The following is a 16,820-nucleotide window of genomic DNA, read 5'->3' as shown; positions in this document are numbered from 1 at the left end:
TGGGATTGCTACTCACTTAATTGCCACGTACCGTTCCTTTGGCCAGCCTCAGACACCCTGGTTCAGTTGGTGTTGCTTCGCCATTGCTGGCTTCATGCCCTAACTCCGACTCCCTCGAGTTGAATCCTCTGACAAAACTTATAATATTGATCTCTTTATTTAAGGGAGAATGCAAATGTGTTGGAAGCAGTTCAATTCCTGGCTTGGGTCACTGTCTGTGTGGAGTTTGCACATTCTCCTTGTGTCTGCGTGGGTTTCCTCCGGGTGCTCCGGTTTCCTCCCACAGTCCAAAGATGTGCGGGTTAGGTTGATTGGCTATGCTAAAAATTGCCCCTGAGAGTCCTGAAATGCGTAGGTTAGAGGGATTGGCGGGTGAATGTGTAGGGATGTGGGGGTAGGGCCTGGGTGGGATTGTGGTCGGTGCAGATTCGATGGGCCGAGTGGCCTCCTTCTGCACTGTAGGGTTTCTATGATTTCTATGATTTCTATGATTTCAGTTCAGAGAAGGATTACTGCACTAATATCTGGAATGTCTTGTGAGGAAAGGATGGACAGGCTAGGCTTGTACCTCTGGAGTTTAAAAGAGTAAGAGTAGTCACTTGATTGAAACATCCAAGATCCTAAGGGATCTTGACAGGGTGGATATGGAGAGAATGTTTCCTCTTGTGGGAGAATCTAGAACTAGAGGTCACTGTTTAAATATTTCAAACGGAGATCAGAAAAAGTGTTTTCTCTGAAGGTTGTGGGTCTTTGGAACTGTCTTCCTGGAAATATGGTGGAAGCAGAACCTTTGAATATTTTAAGGCAGATATAGATTCTTGATTAGCAAGGGGGTGAAAGATTATTGGGGGTAGGTGGGAATGTGGGGTTGCGGTTACAATCAGATCAGCTATAATCATATTGAATGGTGGAGCAGGCTCAAGAGGCTGAGTGGCCTACTCCTGCTCCTAATTGATATGTTTCTAGGTTTGCATGATCCATTCTAGATAGCAAACAGGTCCACAGCAAACACCATCTCCCTAACCCAACACTCAATACTGGAAAACCTGGATAACAAAGACACTTATGTCAGACTCCTATTTATTGACTACACCTTCAACACCATTATCCCAACAAAACTCATCTCCAAACTCCGTGGCCTAGGGCTTGGCTCCTCCCTCTGCGACTGGACTTCCTAACCCACAGACCACAGTCAGTAGATAGGTAACTGCACCTCCTCCATGATTATCCTCAACGCCGGTGCCCACAAGGCTGTGTCCTCAGCCCCATACTATACTTCTTATACACCTATGGCTATGTGGCCAAATTCCACTCCAACTTCATTTTCAAGTTTGCTGATGACACCACCGTAGTGGGTTAGATCTCAAACAATGATGAGACAGGGTACAGGAAAGAGGTAGAAAACCTAGTGTAACGGTGCGATGATATTAATCTCTCCCTCAATGTCAATAAAACAAAGGAGCTAGTCATCGACTCTGGGAAACGTAGTGGAAGACATGCCCCTGTCTACATCAATGGTGATTAAGTGGAGATGGTCAAGAGTTTCAAGTTTCTAATTGTCCAGATCACCAACCACCTGTCCTGGACCCTCTGCGCTGATGCTATAGTTAAGAAAGCCCACCAACGCCTCTGCTTTCTTAAAAGGCCAAGGAAATTCAGCATGTCCACTATGACTCTCACCATTTATTACAGATGCACCATAGAAAGCATTCTATCCGGATGTATCACAGCTAGGTATGGCTCCTGCTCTGACCAAGACCACAAGAAACTACAAGGGGTCGTGAACTTAGCCCAGTCCATCATGCAAACCAGCCCCCCATCCATTGACTCCATCTACATTTCCCGCTGCCTCGGAAAAGCAGCCAGCATAATCAAGGACCCCACGCACCCCGGACATTCTCTCTTCCACCTTCTTCTGTCGGGAAAAAGATACAGAAGTCTGAAAACACGTACCAACAAAGTCAAGAATAGCTTCTTCCCTGCTGCCATCAGATATTTGAATGGAAACAAAAACAGAAAAATGCTGGAAATCTCAGCAGGTCTGACAGCATCTGTGGAGAGAGAGTGTACTCTGTGGAGAGAGAGTATACTCTGTGGAGAGAGAGTGTACTCTGTGGAGAGAGAGTATACTCTGTGGAGAGAGAGTGTACTCTGTGGAGAGAGAGCATACTATGCTCTCTCTGCACAGATGCTGTCAGACCTGCTGAGATTTTCCAGCATTTTTCTGTTTCTGTTTCAGATTCCAGAATCCGCAGTATTTTGCGTTTATCTTAATGTTTAGACTTTAGAATGGTCCTATCACCCACCTGCAACACTATATCCTGCACCCTAATCTTTCCTCCCCTATCTACTCTACGAATGGTACGTTTTGTCTGCATAGCACAAGAAACAATACTTTTCTCTGTATCCCAATACACGTGACAATATAAAATCAATCAAACAATGCTGATTTAAGAATGAGAATAGAGCTTTGCTGTTATACAATTAGGAATATCCAAGCATGGTTTTGCCATTTCATTTGGTCAACATTGATGTTAGTTGAAACTATGTAAAAAATTGCATTTTCCCCAAGTAATTATTAAGGCTTAGTTGTTCAATAAGAATGGGATTTACATCAATGTATTCTGTCAGTCTGTGTGTGGAGAGGAGAGGAGGAGGGATAGATCCTTCAAACAGTTTAATAAATGAGCATTGGGAGCTTAGGGACATGTGTTTAGAAAAATTGGTGTTCTTATTTTGTGTTGCCCTGTTGCACGTGCTTGGAGGATGGGTTGGAGAGGAGGTGGATTGTCTTCATACTCCCTGATATTCTACCAGGATTTTTGGCATTGTGGGTATGAATTGATGCCCCTACTCACACAAAATCTCCAACTCTGATCTTGTATCGGCACAAGTCTGGAAACGGAAGAGTTATTGTGCCTGAATAACTAGGCCTGAGGCACCCCTGATATTGGGCCTTGAGCCTCATTTCCTTGAAGCCATCTCCTTATTCGGTCAGGTAAGTAGGTTTTTAAAATTTACTTTCTCTTTGCAGCTATAGGTAGACTGGGTTATCTATGTCAGGGTGGATGTCTAATTAGAAACCAATAAAGAACAAAGCACAAAGAAAGGTACAGCACAGGAACAGGCCTTCCACCCTCCAAGCCTGTGCCAATCATGGTGCCCTAATTAAACTGAAAAGAAAATGTCTACCCTTACTTGGTCCATATCCCTCTGTTCTCTCCCTACTCACGTATCTATCCAGATGTTTCTTAAATGTTGCTAATGTGCATGCTTACACCACCTCCTCTGGCAGTGTATTCCAGGCACCCACAAATCTCTGTGTGAAAAAATTCCCTCACACATCTCCCTTAAACTTTCCCCCTCTCACCTTGAACCTGTGTCCCCTTGTAATTGACACTTCCACCCTGGGAAAAAGCCTCTGACTATCCACCCTGATTATGCCTCTCATAGTGCTGAGAATTGACAATCAATTTAAGATTAGCAGTCTGGCTCTCGATGAAGAATTCATCATAAGAATTCCCAGCTGGACGTGCTCTTATGCAAATGACATTAGAAACATAGAAACATAGAAACCCTACAGTGCAGAAGGAGGCCATTCGGCCCATCGAGTCTGCACCGACCACAATCCCACCCAGGCTCTACCCCCACATATTTACCCACTAATCCCTCTAACCGACACATCCCAGGACTCTAAGGGGCAATTTTTAACCTGGCCAATCAACCTAACCTGCACATCTTTGGACTGTGGGAGGAAACCGGAGCACCCGGAGGAAACCCACACAGACACGAGGAGAATGTGCAAACTCCACACAGACAGTGACCCGAGCCGGGAATCGAACCCAGGACCCTGGAGCTGTGAAGCAGCAGTGCTAACCACTGTGCTACCGTGCCGCACAAGTGCCACACAAGTGCCAGTCAATCTCCAACAAGAGAAAATCTAACCATTTCCCCTTGACGTTCAATGGCATTACCATACTGAATCCCCAACATCAACATCCTTGCTGCTTACCATTGGCCAGAAGCTGAACTAGACCAGCAAATAAATCTCCTGACTCCCAAAAGCCTATTCACGGTGTACAAGGCACAAGTCAGGAGTGTGATGGAATACTCTCCACTTGCTTGGATGGGTGCAGCTCCAACAAGAAGCTTGACACCATCCAAGACAAAGCAACCTACTTAATTAGGACCCCATCCACCACCTTAAATATTCACTCCTTCCACCACTGACATACAGTGGCAGTAATGTGTACCATCTACAAGATGCATTGCAGCCAAGGCTCTTTTGACAGCATATTCTAAACTTGCAACTCCAACACCAAGGAGGACAAAGTTGCAGACACATGGGAATAATACCACTTGGAAGTTCCTCTCCAAGCCCCACATCATCCTGATTTAGAAATTTATTGCTGTCCATCAGTGTCGCTGGGCCAAAATCCTGGGACTTCCTCCCTAACAGCACTGTGTGTGTACCTACACCAGATGGACTGCAGAGATTCAATAAGGTAGCCCAACATTACCTTCTCAAGAGCAATTAGGGATGGGCAATAAATATTGGCCTTTCCAGTTATGCTTACATTTCAAAAACAAATTAGAAAAGACATTTCTGATGTTCAATTCAGGAACAAGGCCCCACACTCCTGTTGGTCACATGTCTGCTACTGCCAATCTTGCCTTGTTGGTGTTCCCTTTTCGGTCACTAGGGAAAAATATACCACACCGAGCCTCACAGCCTCTAACAGGACATGCAGGGAGGTGTCACTCAACTGAGGAGCAGCCATTGACCTTGATTCCATTCTCACATTTTCTTCACTTTGGCTCCCAAGTTCAAACATGTTAAAATTGCTCGTTTGGAGTGCCTTTTTCAATATTGAAATTAAGATTGCATCCTGTGGGATGTCATCATGTCCACGAATGCACAGTGTCTGTGGAGGGCGGCACGGTAGCACAGTGGTTAGCACTGCTGCTTCACAGCTCCAGGGTCCTGGGTTCGATTCCCGGCTCGGGTCACTGTCTGTGTGGAGTTTGCACATTCTCCTCATGTCTGCGTGGGTTTCCTCCGGGTGCTCCGGTTTCCTCCCACAGTCCAAAGATGTGCGGGTTAAGTTGATTGGCCAGGTTAAAAATTGCCCCTTAGAGTCCTGGGATGTGTAGGTTAGAGGGATTAGCGGGTAAATATGTGGGGTGGGATTGTGGTCGGTGCAGACTCGATGGGCCGAATGGCCTCCTTCTGCACTGTAGGGTTTCTATGATTCTATGAAAGCGTCTGTGAGGGCGGCACACTGGCACAGTGGTTAGCACTTCTGCCTCACAGTGCCAGGGGCCCACCCAGGTTCGGTTCCCGGCTTGGGTCACTCTCTGTGTGGAGTCTGCATGCTCTCCCCATGTCTGTGTGCGTTTCCTCCAGGTACTCCGTTCCCTCCCACAGTCTGAAAGATATGTTGGTTAGGCCATGCTAAATTCCCCCTCAGTGTGTACCTGAACAACTTCTGCAGTCCATCTGGTGTAGGTACACACACAGTGCTGTTAGGGAGGAAGTTCCAGGATTTTGACCCAGGAGTTGGCGACCAGGGGATTTTCACAGTAACTTCATTGCAGTGTTAATGTCAGCCTACTTGTGACTAATTAATTAATAAATAAAGCCAGACTCATGTGGCAGTATTAAAGCATTGCTGAGCGGCCTTGTGTACAGACATCCCCTCCATTCCCAGCACAGCACAAATTTATAATCCAGCCCTCAAATCCCTTTCAAAATGTATGGAGGTACTTTTCTCACCTTAAAGGCTACATTCAGATCTGCAGAATGCCAACATCATATCTGATCAACTAGGATTAGGAGCAGACTGAAGAATGTAATCAGAGATAAAGCCAGGAATCTCAGTATTGAAATGCAATAATCACATTCACGTATCTGCGACAGGTTTTAAAAGTGAGATAACCAATTCTTAGTTTTGTTTATTCACTATGATGACAATTAAAATGTACTTCATCAACAATATTATTTGTAATGTGACCTCAGGTATTGGAAACGTTTCTGTATAAAAAGTGGATCAATGATTACAATACCTAATTAATTCTGAAACATTGGGCAGAGAGCGCGCCCCACTCTGAGAGCTGGTGCGTAATGCGCACCCACCGACTCTCGGAAGCCTGCTGCCAGTTAACGCTCACTTGAGTTTTGACTGGCAGTAGGCAGAACAAATGTCCACTCCGGTACAAAGTCCAGCCCAAGAGTTTTGGCATCGGGGTGGGTGGGGGGGCTGTGGGGTGGTGGTTTAGGTCAGGGCAGAGGGAGGAACAGAGGAATTAGGAGCAGAATTAGGCAAATTCAGCCCTTCAAGTCTGCTCCGTCATTCAGTCAGATCCAGGCTGATCTCTCCCTGGTCTCAAATCCACCTCCCCACCTGTTCCCCACATCCCCTTTTTATTAGAAATCTAAAATCCGGAGGGCCAGAACTACAAGGTCCTGGAGAGGAGGGCACCCTAAATCTGAACCGTCCTTCCCATCTGAGATGGAGAAAGGTTTATTTCTTTGTTTCCTCGCCTGCCGCACTCTCTCCGATCAGCCTCAAAGTTGATGCTGGGTGGAAAAGGCCCTTCAGAGGCCGTTAAGTGACCATTAAGTGTAAGTGTGTTTGGCCCAGGGTATGCAAGACTGTGGGCGAATCCCTCCGTGCAGTTTTACACACCCCTTGCCCCTGCCACCTCAGAACCCGCTTTGAGGGAACAGAAAACTCTGCCCATTGCTCCCAGTTGTTTCATTGGGCGAATCATTGTGAGGCCAAATCCCTTTGAACATGAGGATACAAACTTATGGCAAAAAAGCATGAAGGTTTTATTAATCTTTAGATGTGTGGGTTAGGTTGATTGGCTATGCTAAATTGACCCTAGTGTCAGGGGGATTAGTGGGGTAAATGCGTGGGGTTACGGGAATAGAGCCTGGGTGGGATCTGGTCAGTACAGACTTGATGGGCTGAATGGCCTCCTTCTGTACTGTAGGGATTCTACAATTCTATGAATCTGTCATGCAAATACAATTTTAAATGAGTCAAGTATTATAATTCTTAGTTTTAAAATTGGTCTGAATGGATATATGGAACATTGCAACCTTAAATATATGAATCAGATCAATCATAAAAAGTTTATTCATTGGTGTCACAAGTAGGCTTACATTAACACTGCATTGAAGTTACTGTGAAAATCTCCTAGTCGCCACACTCCAGCGCCTGTTTGGGTACACTGAGGGAGAATTTAGCATGGCCAATGCACCTAACCAGCACGTCTTTCAGATTGTGGAAGGAAACCGGAGCACCCGGAGGAAACCCATACAGACATGGGGAGAACATGCCAACTCCACACAGAAAGTGACCCAAGCCAGGAATCGAACCCTGGTCCCTGGTGCTGTGAGGCAGCAGTGCTAACCACTGTGCCGCCTTAAATACTTCTGTCTGATTGAATAGACACAAAAAGGAAGTAAGATGTACATTTATATAGCACCTTTCACAGCAAGTGGACATCTTAAAGCACTTTATATGCATTGCAGTACTTTGGAAGTGGAGTCACTCTTCTAACGTAAGAAATATGACAGCCAATATGCACACAGAAAGCTCCTCTTAACAGCAGTGGGACAATGTCTCTGTGATGTTGATTGAGGGATTAATACATTGGGCAGGACATTGTGGATAACTAACTCCCCCATTTTTCTTCAGAATAATCCTGTGAGATTTATTACATACATCATAGAGAACAGACCAGAGATAGCTGAAAGGCGATACTTCCAACACTGCAGCACTCCCTCAGAGATGCACTGGAGTGTCGGTCTGGATTATTGTAGCTCTGCAGATTCAGATGTTCTCGGGGTCTCAAGTGATCTGGTAGGCTCCAAACCCGGTTGCATTCTCAAATAACAGTCCTGTGCCTGTTAGTGGCCACCAATGGCGTTCACTGCAGTAACATTTGAAATAATGGCCACGATTCTCCCATCGCAACCCACAACTTTTCTGGCGGGTCGGGCCGGGAGATACGTGTGTCGGCCATTTCGTGGGTTCCCCGCCAGCTTTTACAACCCGCGCGCATCTCCCAGCCGGATAAAAATGGTGCCGCTGGGAACCTGCTGAAAACCGGCCAGCCACTGTTTAGCATGAGTTTACATACCTCTGCATGCCATTATCGGAATCCACATGGCAATCTCCGCCCACGTTGCGTCTCCCACCTCTTTGGTGTGATGTAATTTTGGCGCAAATTAGACTAGGTATTTAAAAGTTTCAACCTGGCGTGGCAGCCTTGAACTGGCGTGAGATGGTAGGTGCTGCTGGCGGAGCGCGGGGATGTTGCAGGCAGGCCTTGGAAATGCCTGGTGGCCTTCCTCCAACTACCTTCAGGTGTTGGTCCATTGACCAGTGATATCTGGGGTGGGTGGGCGGGTGGTCGAGGTTGGGGGGGGGGGCGCTCTTATTTCCTCAGCTCTCTTGGTGAGGCACCGTCAGAGAGTCCCGCTCACCTCCTCCCACCCCTGGGCAGCGCTGTAGTGCACTGTGGGAGGCAGCCTCGAGGGCTCCCGCTTCCCCCCGGCAGGTGGTGATGACAGGTGTCCGGCAAGGAAGGGCAGCGTGGGACACCTTGATTGCAGCCCGCTTTACCCAGCTGGTGCTGTGCAGTGAGGAGGCTGCAACCACCACACATCCACCACAGCCCGGGAGCAAGTGCAGCCGCTATTCCCTCTCCAAACCGACCTGGGCCCTCAAACCACCACATCACCCTTCCCCTGCTCCTGTCACCCCACCACCCTATCCCCCAGAACATCCAAGGGAGGAGGAAGGGTTTGAGCCCATGCCGGGGCCTTCCACCCAGGAGATCCCGAACGTCCCAAGACCTTCCAATTCCCCCCTATTAATGTGCCTGGGCTGGCAATGGTTGTGAGTCTTGTTTGAAGGCTGGAGGATGATGACGACTCGCTGTTGTGCTCACTGGGATCCTGCTCCTGGTGCAATTCAAGTCTGACTCCTACCTGTACTCCAAATGCACGCTGCCACCCTGGCCCACGTAGCTGTAAGGGTCAGGGACACATGTGTTTTGGCCGGTGGGGGTGGGGGGGCACTTGCACCAAGGGTCTGGTGGATGTTGGGGAAGGTAGGGCAGGCACTCTGAAACATGGGCTGAGTCTGCAACAGACAGCACCTCTATGTTTGGGAATCGGGAACACTGAGCTGTGGGGGGAGGGGAAGAGAATCAGAGACACATTCATCACAGCGTGACGTACAATTAACAGTTTATTGTGCTCTTAACATAAATGATAACCAAACCCTGACTAATGCTGACCTTCGTTCGTGCCCTCTAATGAACTACAACTTTCTAACTTTGTGCTGTCCACTGCTTCTTCTAGGTGCTACCCCAGGATGCACATCGGAGGTGGAGGTGCCCAGCTGTGATGCCCCGTTGCCTGTGATGCCCTTGGTGGACGTCCCCTAGGTGGCCGGGACCTGGAAGGCCCCGGTCTGACTTGCAGATGGCACTGTTTCGGTGCCACCCTGTTCATCTCGCTGGCCCGGAGATGCCCCGGCGTGAGGAAGGGGGGAATTGGAAGGTCTCGGGACGTCCGGGATCTCCTGGGTAGAAGACACCGGCATGGGCTCAAGCCCTTCCTCCTCCCTTGGGGTGCCCTGAGGCCCCGGGGACACTCCATGAGATGCCAGGGTAGCTGGACTGACCTGCAGAAGCTCCAGCGTCACCTGGCTCTGCCAGTCCTGGAGCCTAGATGCGTCTGCCCCATGATGTGTGACCCCTCAGCCCTGGCCCTCTGAGACTGGGCCAAGCTTTGGAGCCCCTCCGCTACAGCATTCTGTGAGCGAGCCAGGCTCTGGAGCCCTTCAGCAGTAGCCCTCTGAGCCTGGACTAAGTTGTCGAGGTTCACAGCCACGGCCTGCTGTGTCTCCAGAATGCCAGCGAGAGTCCCAGTCATGGCAACAGTGTCTCCCACATGCCCCCAACACCCATGGCCATCGAACGCTGTGCCTTCTGGATGCCGGAAACGCACTCGCCCGTGGCCCATAGTGTCTCCAGGATGGCCGGACCCTGTCACCCATGAGGACAGACCCCTGAGCCAGACTTTCCACTGCGGTCACCACCCTTGCAGTGTTGGCCTGGGTCTCACGCTCTGTCGGCACCACCTCCAGCACAGCACTCTGTTGGACTCCCCTGAACAGCCTTGCAGTTGCAGCATGGTTGCTGACAGCCTTTCCACAACTCCCCGGTTTCCTGAAGCATCTCCACCAGCCTTGGGAGGAACAAACCCCAAGGCCCAGCAGCTGGTTTGGGGACAGGTGAATCCTGACTTCCAGAAGACCTCCATGTGCCCGAGCCCTCGGATGTGCCCACCTCCACTCGATGTGCATCAGCGGCTGTGATGTGCTCACCCGTTCGTGACCCAGAAGCCTCAACACTAAAGGTACCCACTATGGCGATCGTCTCTGTGTTGGTGGCTTGTGTGATTCATGCCGGTGATGCTTTAGTGGTGCTGCCCTCAGAGGATTCCTCAGTGCCTCCCTCCGAGTCGTGGGCAGTTTGCTCCAGAGCAACAGGGGTAGCAGCAACACCCGATGGGCCGGGTTCCTCTGGGTCCAGAACTGCAATAAAGAACACACATTAGGGGGAGGGAGGCAAAACATCCCATGTAGCATCGCACTTACTTCAAGGAGGACCAAGGTTGAGGTGCGCTTCTGCTCACTTGCATGCTGGATGCCGACCTGGCTGTCGGTGACCATTCAGTATGGCCCATCACCCCCTGCCAGCTCCATGGCACGCTGCTCCATGCTGGTCAGCTGCCACAGGTCAGGCACACCACCACCAGTCTGTGTCATTTCCCGTGCGTTGTGGATGTTCTTTTCCTGTGGGAACATAAGGTGGATAGCATGCATTAACATATTGCAGTGCATGGTGCGCAATGCGTGCCTGTGTCTCGGGCGTTGTGCTGACAGTTTCGGGGAAAGCGGTCACCACTGAAGGGTGCTTGTTGAGGGGTGAGGGGAAGGGGTTAGATTCTGTTCCTGGGGGAAGGGTCACTTGTTGCATGTCCTTCAGGTGTCTAAGCAGGGTTGGATATCCGTGTCAAGCATGTGCGGGGTTCCAAGTGGGATGCTCACTCACCCTTGCTGCGCGCAGAAGGTCGTACATTTTTTTGTGACACTGCCGGGCCAGAGCGCGGTGTCAGGCTCCTGGCATTCACCGCTTCTGCCACCTCTCCCACAAGGCAATCACGCCTCTCCTCCACAGCATCTAGCAGGTGCTCCTGGTTTGCCTCTGAAAATCTGGGAGCCGGTTTACGAGCAGCCATCTTTGTGGCGTGACTGGCTGTGTGTCCATTCCTGCAGCTTAAGCTCTGGCTTATTAGGGGAGTGCAGGTGCAGTGAGAGCAGCCAGTTAAGGGCCCGTTGGCAACAAATCCTTGTGAGAGATTTTGAATGCTGCATTCAGTTGAGTGTCATTCATCCCTCAGGGTGCTGATTGGCTGCCATTCAATAGGCTGCTGTGTCCAGGGGTGGTGCAATACTCAAGGCTCCCATTCAAGAGAGGGAATGATCACAAGCTGGGGTTGTGCATGTCAGCACAACGCTAGTTCTCTGCAGGGCAGCAGTGAGGACAGTATGTTCAAGGGATGGAGGGATTGGGTACCCCCATTATCCGGATCCATGGGGGCATGAGGTGAGTGGGCAGCCATGTCTGTGTGTGGGGGGAGACGGGGAGCCAGTGATGAGGCCAGCGATGTGTGTGGGGGGGGGTTGTGCGGTTCAGCAATGAGGCCAGTGATGTCTGTGGGGAGGTTGTGGGGGCCAACGATGAGACCAGTGATATGTGTGGGGGGGTTGTGGGGGCCAACGATGTCTGTGGGGGCGTTGTGAGGGCCATCAATGAAGCCAGCGATGTCTGTGGGAGGACTGTGGGGGCCAACGATGAGACCAGTGATGTGTGTGAGGGGTTCGAGGGCAGTGATCTGGATGCTGGGAGGTCTTTTCAGCGATCTCCTAGAAATGTGTGCATGCGCGGGTTCCCGCTCATCCTGCCGATTTCAGGCTCTTTGGCGCAAATAGACCCCGGCCCCCCCGGATTTTTAATGATATTCACACATTGCACAGAGTGCAGAGATTCAGTTGAGAAGCTGAACTGAGAAAACAGTTGGGATCTAGAACAGTTTTCCCGCCAATTCAGCACTTTTAGGAGAATCATGGCCAATATTTTTATTCCTTAAAAAAACTTGACAAAACTACAGTAAAATGATTGCTTACTATCTGAGATGAAGAGAAATAAAAGTTTATAGAAATTTAATTCGATCAGGGCCGGCCAACACTATGTCCAGTGCCTTATCTTAAATTTGTTGGAATGGCCAATTCCTTCTCCAGCCCCTGGCTTTCTGATGAGCTGCATGGTCTGATCGACAAGGTAGTGGCAGCTCCAACATGGCTGCTGTGTGAGTTGCTGCTGGCCCCTCCTGGAGTCACTCAGAGCCTCTAACTGGGAACCAAGCATAGTTTTTAGCCAATTAGGCCACAGAGTCATTGAGAGTCATAGAGATATACAGCACAGAAACAGGCCCTTTCACCCAACTCGTCCATGCCAACCAGGTTTCCCAAACTGAGCTAGTCCCATTTGCCTGCGTTTGGCAAATCCATCCATGTACCTGCCCAAATGTATTTTAAATGTTGTAATTATACCCACCTCTCCCACCTCCTCTGGCAGCTCATCCCATATAAGCACCAGCCACTTTGTGAAAAAGTTGCCCCTCAGGTCTCTTTTAAATTTAATAATAGCTCCATGCATCTTTGCTGTTGATATGTAGGATTGGGCCGGCCTTCATCAGAGTGTTGAATTCCTAACCCCACATTGAACCCCTTAGTCAATATAGTGGATGTCAGAGATTTTTTTCATAAGTACTTGCTATTCTTATTAAGACTAATCCATTTATTTATCTGCGTTAGAATTGTGTTAGAATTTGATTTTATGACTAAAAATTTAAAAAGCACCATATATATGATCATAATTTAAATGTTATTGTCACAGTTAATAATTAATTTCAATTATCCCTTTAGTTATTAAAATATATTCACAGATTCACAGCAAATATAACTATAAAAAAAAACCTCATGACACTATGATCAAAAAGAAAAAGGTCGAACCTTATAAACTAAGACACCAGTTATGGTTAACAGGCCTATTGTCAAAAATAAAAAATCCCTTTAAAAGGCTTCAGGGATGACTTACAGACAGAGCATAGGAGAAGCTTTCCACAGATAATTCTAAATTATAGGGCCCCAATCCTCCAACAATAACCTTTTGAAAGAGGGAGATACAATCAAGCTGGAGAAAGAAGTTGTCAATGTGTGGAGAATGCTGCAGAGTGTTCCGGCACCAAGCAGGAGGAGCTCCAATCGATCCAGATAGCATCCTTCACAAAGCAAATATGACCCAACCAAAACTAACAAAGGAGGAAGTTTCCTCTGGTTGTATATACACAGTGGACACATTTCCTCTGGTTGTACATACACAGTGGACACATTCCTCCAGTTGTACATACACAGTGAAGTCATTTCCTCTGGTTGTATATACACAGTGGATATGTTTTCTCTGGTTGTATATACACAGTGGGTATGTTTCCTCTGGTTGTATATACTCAGTGGACATGTTTCCTCTGGTTGTATATACACAGTGGACACATTTCCCCTGGTTGTATATATACAGTGGACATGTTTCCTCTGGTTGTAAATATACAGTGGGTATGTTTCCTCTGGTTGTATATACACAGTGGACATGTTTACTCTGGTTGTATTTACACAGTGGACATGTTTACTCTGGTTGTATTTACACAGTGGACATGTTTACTCTGGTTGTATACACACAGTGAATATGCTTCCTCTGGTTGCATATACACAGTGGACACGTTTCCGCTAGTTGTTATTACACAGTGGACATGTTTACTCTGGTTGTATATACACAGTGGATATGTTTCCTCTGGTTGTATATAAACAGTGGATATGTTTCATCTGGTTGTATATACACAGTGGGCATGTTTCCTCTGGTTGTATATACCTATCGGACTCATTTCCTCTGGTTGTCTATGCCCAGTAGTCACATTTACTCTGGTTGTATATACACAGTGGATATATTTCCTCTGGTTGTATATACACAGTGGATATGTTTCCTCCAGTTGTATATGCACTGTAGATCTGTTTACTCTAGTTGTATAAACACAGTGGACACATTTCCTCTGGTTGTATATACACAGTGGATATGTTTCCTCTGGTTGTCTATACACAGTGGACACATTTCCTCTAGTTACATATACACAGTGGACACATTTCCTCTGGTTGTATGTGCACAGTAGATACGTTTCCTCTGGTTGTATATGCACAGTGGACATGTTTCCTCTGGTTGTATATACACAGTGGACACGTTTACTCTGATTGCTATTACACAGTGGACATGTTTACTCTGGTTGTATATGCACACTGTATATGTTTGCTTTGTTTGTGTATACATAGTGGACATGTTTCTTCTGATTGTATATACACAGTGGATATGTTTCCTCTGGTTGTATATAAATAGTGGATATGTTTCCTCTGGTTGTATATAGACAGTGGACATGTTTCCTCTGGTAGCATATACACAGTGGACACGTTTTCTCTGGTTATTATTACACAGTGGACATGTTTACTCTGGTTGTATATACACAGTGGACACATTTCCTTTGGTTGTATATATACAGTGAATATGTTTCCTCTGGTTGTATATGCACTGTCAATATGTGTACTCTGGTTGTATATAGACAGGAGACACATTTCCTCTGGTTGTGTATACACAATGGATATGTTTCCTCTGGTTGTATATATACAGTGAATATGTTTCGTTTGGTTCTCTATATACAGTGGACACATTTCCTCTGGTTGCATATATGCAGTGGACATGTTTCCTCTGGTTGTATGTGCATAGTAGATATGTTTTCTTTGGTTATATACGCGGACATGTTTCCTCTGATTGTATATACACCGTGGACACATTTACTCTGGTTGTTAATACACAGTGGACATGTTTACTCTGGTTGTATATGCACAGTGCATATGTTTGCTTTGGTTGTATATGCACAGTGCATATGTTTGCTTTGGTTGTATATGCACAGTGGATATGTTTCCTCTGGTTGTATATGCACAGTGGATATGTTTCCTCTGGTTGTATATATACAGTGGACATGTTTCCTCTGGTTGTATATATACAGTGGACATGTTTCCTCTGGTTGTATATATACAGTGGACACATTACCTCTGGTTGTAGATACGCAGTGCATCTGTTTCCTTTGGTTGTATATATGCAATGGATATGTTTCCTCTGGTTGTATATACACAGTGGACACATTTCCTCTGGTTGTATATAAACAGTGGATATGTTTCCTTTGGTTTTATATACACAGTGGATATATTTCCTCTGGTTGTATATACACAGTAAAGTTTATTTATTAGTTACAAGTAGGCTTACATTCACACTGTAATGAAGATACTGTGAAAATCCCCTCATCGTCACACTCTGGCGCCTGTTCGGGTACACTGAGGGAGAATTTAACATGGCCAGTGCAGCTAACCAGTATGTCTTTGGACTGTGGGAGGAAATGGGACTACCCGGAGGAAACCCAAGCAGACACAGAGAGAATGTGTAAACTCCACACAGACAGTGATCCAAGCTGGGAATCGAACCCAGATCCCTGGTGCTGTGAGGCAGCAGTACTAACCACTGTACCACCGTGCCACCCCGGATGCACAGTGGACATGCTTCCTCTGGTTGTATATACACAGTGGATCTGTTTCCTCTGGTTGTATATACACAGTGGACAGTTGTAGCTAGTTTTTTCCTGGAACAGGTTGTTAGCCTGTTGCCAGAGGCTTGGGCCACCACTCCACATCAAGCATGGCTGACCAGGGGATTATCCCACTCTTACTGCCTGCTTTTGGCTTATGGAAGGATTTCCATGTTGATAATCAGCCAGTTGGTCGTGTTATGAACATACCTTCCATGGCCATCCAATCCTGGAGTGGGACTCGAACCCAGAGTTTTTGGCTCCGAGGCAAAGATGTTAACTGCCACGAGACCTGCCATAACCTAGATAATAACATCCATTTACTCTCAGGAAATGGGCAGGATTTTTCGGCTGCACTCGTCCTGAAACCAGAAAATCCCACCCGAGGTCATCAGACCTTTCTACGGTCCGTCCCTCGCCCACTCCGATTCCTGTGGCAGGCGGAACAGGAAAATTCACCGCAATATTTTACGACTTCTGCTGCTGGTGCAGTTTTAATTGGTAAAGCAATATAAACATTATTCTTTTTGTGTAAATTCCTGTCAGTTTTGTGGAACATTATATTTCATTACATAAATTGCCATTTTCATACATGGTATAAACTGCACACCATCTGGTGATAGTATTTATATCATTCCTAAACCAAATCATTGACTTCAGCAGTCATTGGATGTATAGTTACAGTTCAGTAATGTTATAAATTCTATAAATCGCCAACTGGAGAACCACTTTGAGGCAGCTCTTGATATTCCCTTGTGATTCTTATCCAAAGAATGCAATCACAAATCAACTGCTCGGAGGCCTCCATAGGGCAGAGGGCAAAGGCAACGATTTTCTCTCAACTTCTTTTAAAGCCACTGTACCCCAAAATTATGGATGTCTTATCACTTGTATAAGGAAGAACCTACTTGTCAAAAATGGCTCTTGTGTGATCCACTTTGAAGATCCATGAGTTAACTGTTCTTGTAGTGGAATCCAATCTCAGTAA

The sequence above is a fragment of the Mustelus asterias genome, chromosome 15 (assembly GCF_964213995.1).
Source record: "Mustelus asterias chromosome 15, sMusAst1.hap1.1, whole genome shotgun sequence".
In the NCBI taxonomy this organism is placed as follows: Eukaryota; Metazoa; Chordata; class Chondrichthyes; order Carcharhiniformes; family Triakidae; genus Mustelus; species Mustelus asterias.
This window is presented reverse-complemented; position numbering follows the sequence as displayed.